Source organism: Cetorhinus maximus, chromosome 14 (assembly GCF_964194155.1).
Source record: "Cetorhinus maximus chromosome 14, sCetMax3.hap1.1, whole genome shotgun sequence".
In the NCBI taxonomy this organism is placed as follows: Eukaryota; Metazoa; Chordata; class Chondrichthyes; order Lamniformes; family Cetorhinidae; genus Cetorhinus; species Cetorhinus maximus.
The window spans coordinates 23377570-23392621 of NC_135892.1; positions in this window are offsets into that span (position 1 = coordinate 23377570).

Consider the following 15052-nt stretch of genomic DNA (forward strand, 5'->3'; position numbering starts at 1 on the left):
AAACATACTTGACCTCACCCTCACCAACGTGCCTGCCGCAAATGCATCTGTCCATGACAGTATCGGTAGGAGTGACCGCACAGTCATTCTGGAGACGAAGTCCAGCCTTCACATTGAGGATATCCTCCATTGTATTGTGTGGCACTATCACCGTGCTAAATGGGATAGATTTCAAACAGATCTAGCAACTCAAGACTGGGCATCCATGAGGCACTGTGGGCCATCAGCAGCAGCAGAATTGTACTCAAACACAATCTGTAACCTCATGGCCTGGCATATCCCCACTCTACAATGACCATCAAGCCAGGGGATCAACCCTGGTTCAATGAAGAGTGCAGGAGGGCATGCCACCACCAGGCATACCTAAAAACGAGTTGTCAACCTGGTGAAGCTGTAACATGGGACTATTTGCATGCTAAACAGCATAAGCAGCAAGTGGTAGACAGAGCTAAGCGATCCCACAACCAACGGATCAGATCTAAGCTCTTCAGTCCTGTCGCATCCAGCCGGGAATGGTGGTGGACAATTAAACAACTCACTGGGGGAGGAGGCTTCACAAATATCCCCATCCTCAATGATTTGTTGAGCCCAACACATCAGTGCAAAAGACAAAGCTGAAGTATTTGCTACAATCTTCAGCCAGAAGTGCCGAGTGGATGATCCATCTCGGCCTCCTCCGGCGGTCCCCAGCATCACAGATGCCAGTCTTCAGCCAATTCAATGCACACCATGCGATATAAAGAAATGGTTGAAGGCACTGGATAGTGCAAAGGCTATGGGCCCTGACAATATTCCGGCAATAGTACCGAAGACTTGTGCTCCAGAACTTGCTACGCACCTAGCCAAGCTGCTCCAGTACAGCTGCAACATTGGCATCTACCCGGCAATGTGGAAAATTGCTCAGGTACGTCCTATACACAGAAAGCAGGACAAATCCAACCCGGATAAATACCATCCCATTAGTCTACTCTCGATCTTCAGTAAAGTGATGGAAGGGGTCATCAACCATTCTATCAAGTGGTACTTGCTTAGCAATAACCTGCTTGCTGACGCCCAATTTGGGTTTTGCCACAGCCACTCAACTCCTGACCTCATTGCAGCCTTGGTTCAAACATGGACAAAAGAGCTGAACTCCTGAGGTGAGGTGAGAGTGACTGCCCTTGACATCAAGACAGCATTTGACCAAGTGTGGCATCAAGGAGCCCTAGCAAAACTGGAGTCAATAGGAATCAGGGGGAACACTCTCCACTGGTTGGAGCCATACCTAGCACAAAGGAAGATGGTTGTGGTTGTTGCAGGTCAGTCATCTCAGTTCCAGGACATCACTGCAGGAGTTCCTCAGGGTAGTGTCCTCAGCCTAACCATCTTCAGCTGCTTCATCAATGACCTTCCTTCCATCATAAGGTCAGAAGTGGAGATGTTTGCTGATGATTGCATGATGTTCAGCACTATTCACAACTCCTCAGATACAGAAGCAGTCCATGTCCAAATGCAGCAAGTCCTGGACATATCCAGGCTTCAGCTGACAAGTGGCAAGTAACATTCGTGCCACACAAGTGTCAGGTAATAGCCATTTTCAACAAAAGAAAATCTGTCCATCGCCCCTTGATGTTCAATGACATTACCATCACTGAATCCCCCACTATCAACATCCTGGGGGTTACCATTGACCAGAAACTGAACTGGACAAGCCATATAAATAGGCTACAAGAACAGGGCAGAGGTTGGAAATCCTGCAACAAGTAACTCACCTCATGACTCACCAAAGCCTGTCAACCATCTACAAGGCAGAAGTCAGGAGTGTGATGAAATACTCCCCAATTGTGTGGATGAGTGCAACTCCCACAACACTCAAAAAGCTTAACACCATCCAGGACAAGGCAGCGCACTTGATTGGCATCACATCCACAAACATTCGCTCCCTCCACCACTGATACACAGTAGCAGCAGTGTGTACCATCTACAAGATGCACTGCAGGAATTCACCAAGGCTTCTTAGACAGTACTTTCCAAACCCATGACTTCTACCATCAAGAAGGACAACAGCAGCAGATACATGGGAACACCACCACCTGGAAGTTCCCCTCCAAGTCACACACCATCCTGACTTGGAAATATATCGCCGTTCCTTCCCTGTCGCTGGGTCAAAATCTTGGAACTCACTTCGTAACAGCACTGTGGGTGTACCTACATGGACTGCAGCGGTCCAAGAAGGCAGCTCATCACCACCTTCTCAAGGGCAACTAGGGATGGGCAATAAATGCTGGCTCAGCCAGTGAAGGCCATATCCCATGAATGAATTAAAAATAAATCTGCCTATTCTGCTTGTTTCTGGTGCAAGTTCCTCTTTTTGTTCGTCCTTTGAGGTGAAAATGACCAAGTTCATTGCCTGGGATGTTTGATAGGGTTCGGGTGGATGATGACTTCTAAGGGTGATCTGCATCTGGAAGGTTCTGCTGCAAATCAGACAGGACCCAAGATTGAGTCTTAGATGAGTTGCTGGCTCGGGATTCCTCTTCTTGCATTTTCTCTCTGTCTCATGAAATGCAGTTGTTTTCAAAGGAGGCCTCACCATCTTCTATTTGGTTGTGCCAGGTGCAGTAATCCTGGGCGAACTTCTCCCTGGACGTAATGATGATATCAAAATTCCTAAGTGAAGCCTTCAGAGTGTCCTTGTAGTGCTTCCTTTGACTGCCATGAAAGTGCACCCCAGACTTAAGCTCTCCATAGAAGATCCTGAAAGTGTGTTTCAGGCATCCTTGCCACATGACCAGCCAAACTCAGTTGTTACTGTCTCAATATGGTGTGGATGCTTGGCATGCCAGCCCGAGTGAGTACCTCAGTGCTTCAAAGACCTGACTGTGTCAAAGGCCTTGGTCAGATCAGCAACCGTGTTGGAGAGGTCCATGTTCTTGATATTTCCCCTGGAGCTGTCTAACTGCAAGCACCATATCAGTGGTTCCTCAACCTTTTCTGAAACCACACTGGGTTTTTGTCTGGTATTTTGTCCTACCATCTGATCTGCAGAAGTTTCCAAAGCCAACTCAAGTGAAAATAGTTAGGCTCTTGGCATGACACTAGCTCTTGGCATGATGCTGGTACACAGTCCAGGTCTCACGTGCATAGAGCAGAGTGGGCAGGACTATTGCTCTATAGAACATGCCGGAGATGGTTGGTGCTCGCACATAGCTTTGTTAACTCCATTAATGACTGGTGTTACGACCACAGCCGATGTTATTTGCTGCGCAAGCCAAATCCCAGAGGGAAACTTGTCTTACTAATCATAACTTTTTTTTGCAATCTGAAAACAAGGGGAAAACTACGAATTCCAGAAGCATAGAATCACAGTAACAGTTTTGGGATTTTAAAATTAGAAGATTTATTAACAAGAAGAAAAAAAACTTAAGCATACAAGATTAAAATACATAGTTAAACAGCCTTACAAAATATTTCCCCCAAAAAACCCACTAGGTCAAAACACACAAGTAAACTACTTGGCAACAGCTCCAGTATAGATTTTGAACCATAACAATCCAGTAATATTACCCAAGGCAAAACCTGCTGCTACTTTAATCAAGTATACCACACAACCTCGCCCTCCCTTCCACTTTGCTGTTAAAAAAATACAAAGTAAGTTCAGGAACAGACTGCTTTCTGAAGACAGACTTCTCTGGCTTGGAACTGGATGGCTGCTTCAAGTTTGCAACTTTTCTCAGCACAGAGGTGGTCTCAGGACATCTCCCACACACAGCCAACACAACTCAACTAAACATCTTTCTTTAAATATCCTTTTCCTCTTTGATCTTAGACTCCATTGTTCTAAGCACCTCTTTGACCTCAATTTTTCCAAAATATAAAAATCTTTCATGCCTTCCTATTGCCTCCACTTTTGGGTCAAATAAAATTTAATAACCTTCCCTTGTTTACCTATGAAACCTTTGCAATTTGTAGAAGTCCCTAGTCACTTCTAAACTCCCTTTGAAATTTAACAACTGAAAAGTCAAGCCCTTACCTATTGCCTAATGCAAATTTTAAAACTCAAACCTATTTACTTGTACATTCAACTTCACCAAAACCTCTCATTACAAATGCATGCAGTTAACACCTTTACCTTTCATTTCGCTGCTCCCACAGACAAGCTGCCTTTACTAACCTTCCCACAGTTTAATTACATGCACACACACATACACAAACACACACACTACATTCACAGCCTTCTTTACAGAACACCACCATATTCCCAAAAATATTTTTAAAAATAACATCCATCTTCACACCTCCCTCAATGGAAAAAAATGAAGCGGCATATTTCATATCCTTTTTGTATTACTTATTATACATATCAAAAAAACTATCACACTATGGTGTACATGCATCAACCATGAAAATATATACAATTCTTTTGTCAGAATAAGGTTAATTTCAGTCAATTCACAATTTCCCAACATCTAAGTCCTTTTGAATTTTTAACTCTTGACAATGCACCTGTAATTAGATTCTCTCGTCCAGCTACATGTATGGTTTTGAAATTGAAAGACTGCAATAATAAACTCCACCGGAACAGTCTGGCATTTTTACCTTGAAACCTTTCCAGAAACTTCAGAGTGTTGTGGTCCATATATACAAATGTCTCTGAAGAATTGTTTGCAAAATACACTTCAAAATGCTGCAGCACCAAAACAAAACTTTAAAGTGTCTTTTTCTATCGTTGAATATTTCTTCTGATGCACATTCAACTTTCGTGAGAAATACCCCACTGGTTTGTCAAGTCCCAGTTCATCTTCCTGCAGCAACACAGCACCAAAACCCACATCGCTAGCATCAACAGCCATTTTAAACTGCTTTGTATAATCAGGTGCTGCTAGAACGGGTGTAGTGGTAAGTACAGCTTTCAAGCTGTCAAATGCAGTCTGAAACCCCCGTGGTCCATTGGAATCTCCTGCCCTTTTTCAATAATCCAGCCAGTGGAGCAATCGCACTGCTGAAATTTAGCTCGAATTTCCAATAAAATCCATTCATGCCCAGAAATCTCAAAGCTTCCCATTTTGTTGTAGGCACTGGAAACCCTACAATAGCTTTTATTTTTGCATGTCATGGGGCCACTTGACCATGCCCAACAGTGTGGCCTAAATATGTGACTTACGCTTTTACAAATTCACTTTTAGCCAAATTTATCACCAAAATGGCTTCCTGTAATTAGTCAAACAGTTTCTTTAAATGTTGCAGACATTCCTTCCAGGTTTTACTGAATACCACTAAGTCATCAATACAGACAACACAATTGCTCAGTCCTTCAATCACTTTGTTTGTTAGTCTCTGAAATGTTGCTGGTGCATTTTTCATACCAAGCAGCATTACTTTGCATTGACATAAATCATCCAGTGTCACAAAAGCTGATATCTCTTTTACCCTTTCCGATAAGGGAACTTGCTAGTATCCTCGCAGCAAGTAAATTTTTGTGATAAATGCTCACTGTTCCACTCTCTCGATACAATCCTCCAATCATGAATAGGATATGAATCCGCCTTTGTTACTGCATTTACTTTGTAGTAATCAATACATAGTCTTTGTGATTTATCCAGTTTTGGCACAATTACAATGGGTGAACTCCAATTACCTTGATTGGTCTCTATGATGTCATTTTCAAGCATAAATTCAATTTCTTCCTGCACTTGAGCCAATTTTACTGGATTTAATCTATATGAATGTTGCCTTATTGAAACTAAACTCCTCACATCAACATCACGCAAAGCCAATTTTTTTCCCCTGGTCTATTTCTACAAATTGCTTTCTGTGACTGCAACAGCTCTTGTGAATCACATCAAGAGTTTCCTGGAAAGTAACTTAATATCACTTTTAGATTCTTAAGTACTTCCTCATTGTCCAATTTAATCAGAGGAAGGTCAATTTCAAAATCTTTAATTTCTGTTTCTTCCCCCTTACTACCACTACAGTAAGTATCTCCTTCTGTTTATCCCCTCTGTCAAAGTACCTTTCTGGCAAGTTTACATGGCACACTCGCTGGGTCTTTCTTCTACCTGGGGTATTCACTACATTGTTTACCTTACTCAGTCTCTTTTCGATCTGGTAAGGCCCACTAAACATTCCCTTTAACGGTTCTCGTGACGCTGGCAACAATACTAACAGTTTTTCCAGAGCCACAAAGCTATGAGCCTTTGCCCTTTTATCTGCATTTGCCTTAATCACTTGTTGGGATATCTTTAAACCAAACAAAAAAATACTGCAGATGCTGGAAATCCAAAACAAAAACAGAATTACCTGGAAAAACTCAGCAGGTCTGGCAGCATCGGCGGAGAAGAAAAGAGTTAACGTTTCGAGTCCTCATGACCCTTCGACAGAATTACCTGGAAAAACTCAGCAGGTCTGGCAGCATCGGCGGAGAAGAAAAGAGTTGACGTTTCGAGTCCTCATGACCCTTCGGCAGAGCTGAGTAAAAGTTCTGCCGAAGGGTCACGAGGACTCGAAACGTCAACTCTTTTCTTCTCCGCCGATGCTGCCAGACCTGCTGAGTTTTTCCAGGTAATTCTGTTTTTATCTTTAAATGTTCCCTAGCTAGCTCACATGCCCTACTCAATCTTTCTCTGAATTTTGTCACATAGTCCAGGAGAGTAGTTTCAGAACTTTGACTCACTAATTTCTTCTGAATCAATTTGAATGGTCCCCTTGCTTCATGACTATAAATTAACTCAAAACCCTGTTGACTCATTAGGGGCGTCCCTCATTGCAAACAACAAGAATGAAATCCCTCAATCCCAAGCATGTGGGTAGTCTTGACCGTATAGCCTAATCATAATATTTAAAGTTTGATGCCAATTTTCTAAGGCACCTTGTGATTCAGGGTGATAGGCTGATGACCTAAATTTCTTAATTCCTAGGTTGTTCATTACTTCTTTAAACATCTGTGACATGAAATTCAAACCCTGTGCCAACTGTATTTCCTTTGGCAATCCATATTTCATAAAGAATTTGGTCAACTCTTCTGCAATCACCTTTGCTGTGATTTTCCTTAGAGGTATTGCTTCTGGAAATCTCGTGGACACATCTATGATTGTCAGTAAATACTGATTTCTATTTTTAGTCTTAGGGAGGGGTCCTACACAATCAATCAGGACCCTGTTAAAAGGTTCCTCAAATGCTAGAATTGGAATTAAAGGTGCAGGTTTAATCACTGCTTAAGGTTTTCTTATCACTTGACATGTGTGGTGTGTTTGACAGAATTTAACTACATCTTTATGTAGTCTAAGCCAATAGAAATGTTTTTGTACCTTAGCTTGAGTTTTCCTATTTCCCAAAATGTCCAGCCATTGGAATTTTAGAAGCCACTCTCAAAATTTCATTCTGGTACCCAGATGTATCACTACTTGGTGCACTTTTCATCTTCTGGGACATGAGGTGGTCTCCATTTCCTCATTAACCCATTGATTTTAAGGTAATAATATTCTGGAATATATTCTGCTTCGGTTTCAGAATAAGCTGTCTGGTATAACTGCTTTAAGTCTGGATCCTGCTGCCGTAACTCCACTAATTTCAAGGAATTAAACACCTCAGCCTCATCCTGTCCAACCTTCTCCTAAGTAATCTTTTCAAAAATTGATCCAGCCAACTGAGGTTCAGTATCCTTCCCCAGTCTTTTAGATTCTCCCTCTTCCTGTTTGATGTTGTGTGTCTGTGACCTTGTCACCACACAATGTGGAATAATCCAAAATGCTTCTTCTGTAAAACCTCTGTTGATTGTATTGCAACAGGTTCCTCTACTATAGCAGGCATAGTCAATATTAGCGATCCAGTTATATCATTTCCTAGAATAAACTGAAACCCTGCAAAAGGCAATTTCTCCATCACTCCAAAAATCATCTCTCCTGTTTTCAAATCACTTTTTAAATTTAGTTAATATAATGAAATAGGCTTGAACCCACCCCCATGAATTCCACTAACTAACACATTCTCCTTTAATAACCCTTTTGGATAGCAGATGGCACTATCCCATCACATTAATGACTGGCTAGTCCCTGTATCTCTTAAGATCTTAACAGGCTTTCCTGCTCTTCCCAGAACACATAAATATACTTTCCCTTCACATATAACATCTTTAAATGTCTTTGTAACTTGCCCTTCAGAACTTTTTTGGGTAGGTTGCGAACACACTCCCACCTCTCTAGCTAATAATGACTCTTTCTTTTTCACCTGTACAAAGACTACTGGTCTGACTTGTACTTGGGTCTCAGAGCCCACAGCACTTTTACTTACAGAACTCATCTGAGTTCCAATCACTGGAATCAGTTTCCCATTTAACCTCCAACAATTTGATATCCAGCCTTGTTAAATGGTAACATAGTACATTTCTTCCTTTATCTCTTTCTTCTAACTTTCCATCTTTAATAGACTGGCATCCTTCAACTGGCTCCTTGTTACTAACATTTTTACCATCACTAGGTTTTATATGCCTCCAATTTACTTTTTTCTATTCATTCATGGGATATGGCTGGGCCAGCATTTATTGCCCATCCCTAATTGCCCTTGAGGAGGCGGTGGTGAGCTGCCTTCTTGAACCGCTGCAGTCCATGTGGTGTAGGTACACCCACAGTGCTGTTAGAAAGTGAGTTCCAGGATTTTGTTCCAGCGACAGTGAAGGAACGGCAATATATTTCCAAGTCAGGACGGTGAGTGACTTGGAGGGGAACTTTCAGGTGGTGGTGTTCCCATCTGTTGCCCTTGCCCTTCTAGATGGTAGTGGTTGTGGGTTTGGAAGGTGCTGTCAAAGGAGCCTTGGTGAATTCCTGCAGTGCAACTTGTAGATGGTACACACTGCCGCTACTGTGCGTCAGTGGTGGAGGGAGCGAATGTTTGTGGATGTGGTGCCAATCAAGTGGGTTGCTTTGTCCTGGACGGTGTCAAGCTTCTTTAGAGTTTTGGGAGCTGCACTCATCCAGGCAAATGGGGAGTATTCTATCACACTCCTGGCTTGCGCCTTATAGACGTTGGACAGGCTTTGGGGGGTCAAGAGGTGAGCTAAATGTCGCATGATTCCCAGTCTCTGACCTGCTCTTGTAGCCACAATATTTATATGGCTCATCCAGTTCAGTTTCTGATCAATGGTAACTCTCAGGATGTTGATATTGGGGGATTCAGTGGTGGTAATGCCATTGAACATCAAGGGGCGATGGATAGATTATCTTTTGTTGGAGATGGTTATTGCCTGGCACTTGTGTGGCGCGAATGTTACTTGCCACTTGTCAGCCGAAGCCTGGATATGTCCAGGTCTTGCTGCATTTGGACATGGACTGCTTCTGTATCTGAGGAGTCGTGAATGGTGCTGAACATCATGCAATCATTAGCGAACATCTCCACTTCTGACCTTATGATGGAAGGAAGGTCATTGATGAAGCAGCTGAAGATGATTAGGCCGAGGACACTACCCTGAGGAACTCCTACAGTGATGTCCTGGAACTGAGATGACTGACCTGCAACAACCACAACTATCTTCTTTTGTGCTAGGTAAGACTCCAACCAGTGGAGTGTTTTTCCCCTGAATCCCATTGACTCCAGTTTTGCTAGGGCTCCTTGATGCCACACTGTCAAATGCTGTCTTGATGTCAAGGGCAGTCACTCTCACCTCACCTTGAGAGATTAGGTCTTTTGTCCATGTTTGAACCAAGGCTTTAATGAGGTCAGGAGTTGAGTGGCCGTGACGGAACCCAAATTGGGCGTCAGTGAGCAGGTTATTGCTAAGCAAGTGCCGCTTGATTGCACTGTTGATGACCCCTTCCATTATTTTACTGATGATCGAGTGTAGACTAATGGGATGGTAATTGGCCGGGTTGAATTTGTCCTGCTTTTTGTGTACAGGACATACCCGGGCAATTTTTCACATAGCCGGATAGATGCCAGTGTTGTAGCTGTACAGGAACAGCTTGGCTAGGGGTGCGGCAAGTTCTGGAGCACAAGTGTTCACATACGATTGCCAGAATATTGTCAGGGCCTTTAGCCTTTGCACCATCCAGTGCCTTCAGCTGTTTCTTGATATCATGTGGAGTGAATCGAATTGGCTGTAGACTTGGATCTGTGATGCTGGGGACCGCCGGAGGAGGCCAAGATGGATCATTCCAATCGGCACTTCTGGCTGAAGATTGTAGCAAATGCTTCAGCCTTGTCTTTTGCACTGATGTGCTGGGCTCCTCCATCATTGAGGATGGGGATATTTGTGGAACCTCCTTCTCCAGTGAGTTGTTTAATTGTCCAACACCATTCACGACTGGATGTGACAGGACTGCAGAGCTTAGATCTGATGCATTGATTGTGGGATCGCTTAGCCCTGTCTATCACTTGCTGCTTATGCAGTTTGGCATGCAAGTAGTCCTGTGTTATAGCTTCACCAGGTTGACATCTTGTTTTTAAGTATGCCTGGTGCTGCTCCTGGCATGCCCTCCTGCACTCTTCATTGAACCAGGGTTGATCCCTGGCTTAATGGTAATGGGGGATATGCCGGGCCATGAGGTTACAGATTGTGTTCGAGTACAATGCTGCTGCTGCTGATGGTCCGCAGTGTCTCATGGATGCCCAGTCTTGAATTGCTAGATCAGTTTGAAATCTAACCCATTTAGCACGGTGGTAGTGCCAAACAACACGATGGAGGGTATCCTCAATGTGAAGGCTGGACTTCATGTGGTGGTCACTCCTACCGATACTGTCATGGACAGATGCATCTGGGGCAGGCAGGTTGGTGAGGGTGAGGTCAAGTTTGTTTTTCCCTCATGTTGGTTCCCTCACCACCTGCCGCAGACCCAGTCGAACAGCAGTGTCTTTTAGGACCCAGCCAGCTTGGTCAGTAGTGGTGCTACCTAGCCACTCTTGGTGATGGATGTTGAAGTCCAGAGTAAATTCTGTGCCTTTGCCACCCTCAGTGCTTCCTCCAAGTGGTGTTCAACATGGAGGAGCACTGATTCATCAGCTGAGGGAGGGCAGTACGTGGTAAGCTTCAGGAAGTTTCCTTGCCCATGTTTGTCCTGATGCCATGAGACTTCATGTGTCCAGAGTTGATGTTGAGGACTCACATGGCAACTCCCTCCCGTATACCACTGTGCCACCACCTCTGCTGAACGGTGAAGGTGGTGTCTGGGACATTATCTGTAAGGTGTGATTCCATGAGGATGACTATGTTGCTTGACTAGACAGCTCTCAAATTGGCACTAGCCCCCAGATGTTAGTAAGGAGGACTTTGCAGGGTCAACAGGACTGAGATTGCCGGTGTCATTTCTGGCGCCTGCCAGGTGGTCTGTCCAGTTTCATTCCTTTTTTGTAATTTTGCAGCAGTTTGTCACAACTGAGTGGCTTGCTAGGCCATTTCAGAGGGCATTTAAGAGTTAACCACATTGCTGTGGGAGTCACGTGTAGGCCAGACCAGGTAAGGACAGCAGATTTCCTTTAGTGAACCAGATGGGTTTTTTAAAAAGTTAACAATGGTTTCATGGTCATCAGCAGACTTTTAACTCCAGATTTTTATTGAATTCCAATTCCACCAGCAACTGTGGCAGGATTCGAATCCAGGTCCCCAGAGAATTACCCTGGGTCTCTGGATTACTAGTCTAGCGACAATACCATTACACAATCACCTCCTTGCTGAGCCCCATCTGACCCTTTTCCTATGCTCAGCTGTCTGTGTGAAATCCCACAAATATCAGCTAAAACATCAGCTTCCCTGATCTTTTTACTTTGTCTTTCATTTAAATATGTCTTAATAGTTACTGGGAATACTATTTCTAAATTCTTCTATAATCATAATCCGCCTTGCATTTTCAAAAGTCTTGTCTAACTTTAATGCCCTAAACCATTGATCCCAGAGAGTTTTCTTTTTCTCTTTCAAACTCTACAAATGTCTGATTAAGTCTCTTCCTTACAGTCCTAAACTTCAACTGATAAGCTTCAGGGACAAGCTTGTAACATTTAGTATTTCCTTTTTTACTATCTTGTAGTCTGCAGATTCCTTTGATAAGCTAGCATACAAATTCATTGCTGTACCTGACAAAACACTTTGTAACATTATAGTCCAAGCATCTCTTGACCAATTCAATTTCATAGCTATCTTTTCGAATGAGATGAAATATCTTTCAACTCCATCCTTAGGCACCAACTGAAGATGCTTAGTTAAATCAAATTCCTCAAAGAAATCAAAGTCACCATTTGAATCACTATCTCTCCTTTCTTCCTTCATTCTAAGTTTTTCCCTAGGCAGGCTATGTTGTCTGAACTCCTTCTTCCTCTAATACTCAAGCTCAAGCTTTTGCATTTCTACTTCTTGCACTCTGTTTTTCTTTCTCTTGCTCCTCTTTTTCCCATTGAACTTTTTCATTTCTATTTCTTTCAATCTATATTATAGAGGCGCAGCCATGAGATTTTAGAAGCATCTGATCCTTTGTCCGCCTTCAATACCTGAGCCCTTCAGGAGCACACCATCAGTGGTCACAGATGCTGAAGAAATGGGGGCCAGCCCCACCTTAAAGCTGCTGAGAGTACATAGAGTGAATGAGAGAACTCTGTGACGCCTGCCCACTACATTCTGGCAGCAATGACAAGCACCGCCAAGGTGCAGGCATCAGTAAAGTTTTCAGGGAGTGTGAGGCTGGACCATCACTTTGGTCTGAAGGCTGTACAAAGCACAGGGAAGAGGCCTTGGACTGAGACACCTGTCTTTATCTTGTGCAGAAAGGCTTCATATCTGAGTGACAAGAACACTGCTCATCAGACAAGGAGCCGTAGGCAGGGAGACATCCTTCGGAATTTATTGACAATAGTAAACAGTATGTACAAGTGATTAACACCTGTGCCCAGGCAGTGCAACTAATTCTCCTCAACTTTCCTAACCCTGCCACAACATCTTAGTGCTCCCTGGACATCCACAGCTGAGGTGGAGGCAGCCTGCTGACTGCAATGCCCTATCTGTGATCACCTTGGCGGGTGTCCTCTGGAGGGCTGAGACTTGGAGGGCCCAGCCTGTGGTCAGGGTCCTGCTGTGTGGCAGCGGCATCCCCCTTGGCCTCTGGAGTGGAACTGTTGAGATCACAGGAAAAGGAGATTCGGATGGGCCAGACACTCTCGGAGTCACCTGGGTGGATGACCCTGGAATGTGCTCATCCCTACGGGTGCCCAAGGGCTCCTGGCTGACTCCTTGAGGAGAAGGGGTAGCTGGAGTGAGATCGGGCTGCCCTGCACCCCTCTCGCATACATACTGTTGGAGGCCAACTATGGCCTCAGCAATGGAGTTCAGCCCACGCAGCAGTACAGGAGCAAGTCCTGGACCAAGGTCTCCATGGAGGCTGCCATCTTACCAATGTTGATCTCGGTGCATTGGTATGCCAGTGCTATCACCTCAGTCTGAAGGTGGACGGACTCCTCCATTGTGCCTTGCATCTGAGGTGTGCAGCAGACATCCGTTCCTGACGTTCCTGAGCTTGCCTTTGCAGCTCCAGCAACTGTGACATGACCAAGTCCAGAGGCTTGTCATCTGACTCGGACTCAGCAACGTTCTGGCCTCCAGCAGTCCTCCGAGCACTGGACACCTGAGGAGTCCCTGTCACCACCTGCTGTGGATCAGTCAGTGTGATATGCTCACCAGGTTGTGATCCTTAGGCTATTCTAAAGCTAGCTCCTACTGAGGGGTGTGTCTCTCTGCGCTGGTGGAGGGTGTGGGTGAACGCTGTGATGGGACTTCAAGGAGGGTGTCTTCAGATTCCTCTTCCTTGGTGTCTTTGGGGCTTGACTGGAGGCCCTGGGTCATGGATTCTCTTGGATGTTTCCCAGATATGCCTGCAGAAGCAAGGGGAGATAATTAGTGCAAGGCAGTGACCTGTGAAACAGGACACATTACTCACATCATGGTTGTCTAATGTATGTTGCACTGCTGGACCCTCACTTGGTAGAGCACCACCGACCTCACCGTCAGCCCAAGACTAGTCCAGATCTTTGCCAGCCAGCTGAATGGCTCTGTTTTCAAAGCCGGTGAAGACCTTGATCTCAGACATTCTTCCACCAGTCTGCGACCTCTCCCTGTTGTTGTGTGCCAACTTGTCCTGCATGAATAGAGATGGAGAGAGTGTAAGCAGGATGCCTGCCAGGCCATATGATAAATATGCCTGGCGTGTGTGGGTGGTGAGTGGTCCCATGGACAGGATGAGGACAATGAAGGTGTGTGTTTGAGAGTGAATGGTGATGTCCCTTGAACTGACCGTGAGTAAGGGCCCAGTGGATGTGTGATGGGCTTGTGATTGTGTGAATTGAGAAGGATGAGGACAGTGACTTACTCTAACAGAATGAAGTTCATTCATTCATCCTTTTGCAGCACTTAATGTGTGAGCCAACCCATGAAAGCTCTACCACTCCTTACAAGCTGCTAATGCCCTCACCAAGATGATATTTGTGTCATGCCAGATGTGTGCATGCATGGCACAGATGTCATTTTGGTAAAAAAAAAAGATGCCCCTGTAGCTCTGAAGCTATGGGTGCTACAGAGCTCGATTTTGTGACCTCGATGTTTAACTAAGGCCTTTCGAAGAATAGAACATGAATTCTCCTCAATGTCTTGGCACTACTTATCCCATAACCAACATCACTAAAGCAGATTATCTGGTCATTACCACATTGCTGTTTGTGGAATCTTACCTTCTAATAGTAACTAACAGTATACTTCCGAAGTTCTTAATTAGCTGGAAAGTGCCTTCTGACTTCCTGAGGTTGTGAAAGATTCTATGTAAATGCGAGTCTTTCTTTCTCTATAAAACACTGTATCATTTAGTTTAACACGTGCAATGCCACAGGGGATCTGCTAGTTGCTTTAAAGACTTTTAAAGCCTTTCGGACCAGCAGCATCAGAGTTATGATACAAAAGGCACTCTGTTTACAGTGGCCATTTTGGTTTCTGGAGCCGACGTACTGACTCATGAATGATGATACATAAGATACTAACTTCCCTATTTAAGTTCATGACCAACTTCTGACATGATCAAGGTCCAGTAAACATCCAGCAGTTACTCAACACTGA